This window comes from Austrofundulus limnaeus, unplaced genomic scaffold, assembly GCF_001266775.1.
Source record: "Austrofundulus limnaeus strain Quisiro unplaced genomic scaffold, Austrofundulus_limnaeus-1.0 Scaffold41, whole genome shotgun sequence".
Taxonomy (NCBI): domain Eukaryota; kingdom Metazoa; phylum Chordata; class Actinopteri; order Cyprinodontiformes; family Rivulidae; genus Austrofundulus; species Austrofundulus limnaeus.
The window spans coordinates 1535243-1539736 of NW_013952443.1; positions in this window are offsets into that span (position 1 = coordinate 1535243).

Below are 4494 nucleotides of genomic sequence, written 5' to 3' on the forward strand. Positions count from 1 at the left end.
ATATTATCGTTTATCGCAATAAATTTTGAGACAATTAATCGCCCAGCAAAATTTGTTATCGTGACAGGCCTAGTCTGTGTAGGGCTCCACATCAGAGAGGATCCTGGGGACATGTCCAGGTTCTGAAGAGACAGAAAGATCAAACAAACCCAATAGAAACAGACGTAAAGTCTCACATTAAAGACCATATCATTGTTGACAACTGCACTGTTTTCATACAAATCTTATTGCTGATTGACTAAATATTCAGTTCTCCCACCTGARCAGGTGTACTCCACACTGACAGTGTGACAGTTTGGAGGAAACTCTGGTTCTATCAGTGCAGGAAGTCCAGTAGGTTCAGGCTGAACAATGCTGCTTGGTTGGAAGTTGCCTTAAAAAAAAACCCCACAAAACATATAATAAATTACTTTTAATAAAACAATGAGATAACAGGAATATATTCTGAGCACTTTCAGGCTTTTTTTATCCACACTGCTTCAAAACCACCTAAAGTTTAGGTTTAGGGTTTTAGGTTTAGGTCCTAAACCCTGTTTCTGTCCTGTACTGATGCTCAAGTTGAGCTTCAGCAAGTCGTCTTCATGTCTACAAGTCAAAAATCGTTTAGTTGCTCTGTTTGTGTAACAAGAGATTAAAGAGGTGGACCTAATAAAACAGTTTATCTTAGACCTCAGAAGATATTCTGGATGTAAAGCACAAGTAAAGCTGAGCTTTTAAAGCTTTTAAAGTAAAAAAAAAAAATCAATCAAAAACTTTAACTCAACTGTCTTTACTAAGGTTGTTAAAAAAAACCAACAGCTGATAAAAGCAGCAGCCAGGCGAATATATGGAATACACCTGTTGTACAAATACATATCAGTACAAGTACTTATAAATCAGCTCTATGTGTTGAGTCAGGTCCAGTTACTGTATATTCAAACAATCAGAAAACAAGGAATCAATCRGAGCTTTAATGTTTGTTTGTTTCTGTTCACTTTAAGGCTAAAACTTAAACAATTTAATGTTTAATTAAGCTCAATTAAATTTTAATTTTCTGTTTGTTTTCCTTAAAGCAAATATATATTATATACTCAAAGAAACTTTAGATTAATTTAACCAAGTTTGGTTCCACTTAAGTGAGTTCAATTAATTTAAAAATATGCTACATTTACTTTGAAGTAAATATGAAAATACATTTTTACATATAAATAAATCCTTTTTTTCTTATGATTTTACTTTAAATATACTTTTATATTTATGTTTTACTCAATTCAGTTGAGTGGAATTAGTTGTTATAACTTGGTGAAATAAATCCAATAAAACAACCGGTTTTTTTTTTTGTTTAATTTATTGGTCGTAAGTAGAAAATTAGTCTTTCACTTCCCTCACCAGCATTAAACAGCTTTGTTTAGGGTATTTCCTTGAAGGTGAGAAATATTAATATTTCTATTTTAAATAATGTGATCACTTTAAAAGATGCTGACAGTAAAATCTGGATGTTAGTGAAGAATATTTATAGTTATTTATGTAAAGTGGATGTTTTGGTACTCACACTGAGGACGGGGTATCTGTGCTTCTGTGGTTAGAGGGTCTAAAATAAGAGAAAAATATCAATATGTTGTTTTGTAACATACAGTTAACACTTTTCATTCATGATATGTGTAAATCTTGCAGCAACACATTTTCTGCAGAGGTTACAGTATACAAATATATTCATACATATATGACTTCACAAAGTACATATTTTTCTCCTAAGTTGAACTTAAATCAKTTACTTACATAAAGTCAAAGCGATGATTCCAATCCACATCAGCAGGACTTGAACACAACCCAAAGCTGCCATATTCAGATCATGTGAACAGTCGCAGGCATGGAACGAACAACAAATTATATTTTTTATCATCTAACATCTAAGTAAAGAGGAACGATGAGTCTCAGCCAGAAAATTTCCTGTAACATCTACATTAAGAACAGGAAGCTGTTTTCATGTGAATTTTCATACAGGAAACCAAATTCTTTAARCCCACAATTCTTATAAACTTTGTGAGTTTGTTCTGAGCTGCAGATACTGTAAACGTGGGTTAATTTCTCATGCAGCATTCTTTAGTCAGTTTAGATTTATTAAGTAATTAAGTTAAAACACGTTCTGCTGCTGACTAAAAAGCTGTACATTAGACATAAAAACAAATGTTTAACTTAAAAAAATCAGTAGAAACAAAACAAGATTGTGTTTTAAATTGCCTTTCCTATGAAACGTGTAAGAAATTTAGCACAATGCACATGATTTTAGTCAGTTTGTCACAGAACTGGCGGATTTTTATTCAGGACTTGGCGTGACCGAAGTGCAACAGGAAGTGACATGAAAGGGGAACATTGGGCTTTGTTTATAAAAACTCTGACTCTTGTTTTTCTTTTATAGTGGCTCAAAATAATCTAAAATTACAGTAGGTGTAATTTTTAAATAAGTGACCATGACATTCATCTAGGACGGACTACCAGTAATTCTGTACATGCAGGTAATTATCAGTGTATGCTGATGAGCTGCTGATAAGTGAGGCACGAGCTACAGGTCTGCTTCAGACTTGTTACATGTTAGTTATTCATTAGTTATGTCATTTATTTTGATCCTGAGTACCTTCACTTCTGCAGAGCTTACCGTCAGTTTAATTTATAGATAATGTTATTATGCATTGTAATAATGCAAACTATAATATTACCATGCTCTGCAGAGGTTCTGCAAAAGTTATACTAATGTTTCACGAGCTCTGTTCTTCCAGAAGTATAGAAAAGAATAGAGTAGAATAGAATAGAAAGCTTTATTTGTCTGACACCAAAGGTTACAGAAATTTGTCTTCGACAGAGCTCCATACACATATACAAAAACATTTCAAAGAAGCATTTACACAACATAAAAATCATAAATAAATTTAAAAAAAACTTTTTCATTGAGGGCTGTGACTGGAGTTGTAATAAATGACTTTTTGTGTGTTGCCTTCTTAGCCAGTGGTACATTGTATCTCCTACTTGATGGAATTAAGACTGAATGAATGATGGAGGGGATGCAAGGGTTCCTCTGTGATTAGGATGGCTTTCCTAATCACAGCGCGTTCATGCAGATGGGACAGTGGAGTTTGTGTCAAACCAAATATTTTACTAGCTTGATTTTTTTTCTGTTCATAACTTTTATGGACAGAATTTCTAGGAGCAGCCAAGGAGTTGAGGGGATCCGTTTTGGTGACCTCAGGATCGCATCTCTGCTTTTTGTGGATGATGTGGTCCTGTTGGCTTTTCATCAGTTCGTGATCTCCAGCTCTCACTGGAGCGGTTCGCAGCCAAGTGTGAAGTGGCCGGGATGAGGATCAGTACCTCTAAATCCGAGACCATGGTCTTGAAATGGAAAAGGGTAGCATGCCGCCTCTGTGTCAGGGAGGAGGTCCTGCCCCAAGTGGAGGAGTTTAAGTATCTCAGGATCTTGCTCATGAATGAGGGAAGAATGGAGCGGGAGATCGACAGGCAGATTTGTGCTGCGTCTGCAGTGATGCGGGCGCTGTACCGGTCTGCCGTGGTGGAGCGAGAGCTGAGCCAGAAGGCGAAGCTCTCGATTTACCGGTCTACCCTCATCTGTGGTCACGAGCTTTGGGTAGTGACCAAAAGAAAGAGATCGTGGATACAAGTGGCCGAAATGAGTTTCCTCCGCAGGGTGGCTGGGCTCTCCCTTAGAGATAGGGTGAGAAGCTCGGTCATCCGGGAGGGACTCAGAGTAGAGTCGCTGCTCCTCCACGTCGAGAGGAGCCAGTTGAGGTGGCTCAGGCATCTGGTTAGGATGCCTCCTTCCTGGTGAGGTGTTCCGGGCACGTCCCACTGGGAGGAGGTCCAGAGGAAGACACAGGACACGCTGGAGGGACTATGTCTCTCAGCTGGCCTGGGAACACCTTGGGATTCCCCCAGATGAGCTGGCCCAAGTGGCTGGAGAGAGGGAGGTCTGGGTCTCTCTGCTTAGGCTGCTGCCCCTCTTGTGATCCTAAGGTCACCAAAAAGGATCCCCTCAACACCTTGGCTTGAATTTGGTTCAGTACTGTCCCCATGTAACAACTTCTGCAGCCAATAAAAGTTCAACCAACCCATACTCTAAAGATACGTATAATCCTAAATAATTTCCAATCCATTGCTGCCTTTTTCCCAACTTCTCAATTTCTCTGTTTCAGCAATGATTGGGATTTTAATACAGCATAACACCTGACTGTTTTGTATACGTTCATTTTTTTATTTTGCATCTAAATATATTTTAATTGGTATATATTTTTACTGTTCATTCGTTTTTGTCTAGCTCTTTGGCCAGATGCAGTTGTTTTAAAGGAGTTATTTGATTAAAGTAGAAAAACATATTGCATTTCATGCACACTTGTTTTTATTTGGCAGCACAATGCTCAGTGGTTAGCACTGTCGCCTCACAACAAGAAGGTCCTGGGTTTGATCCCTGGTTCAGACCTGGGGTCTTTCTGTGTGGAGTTTGCA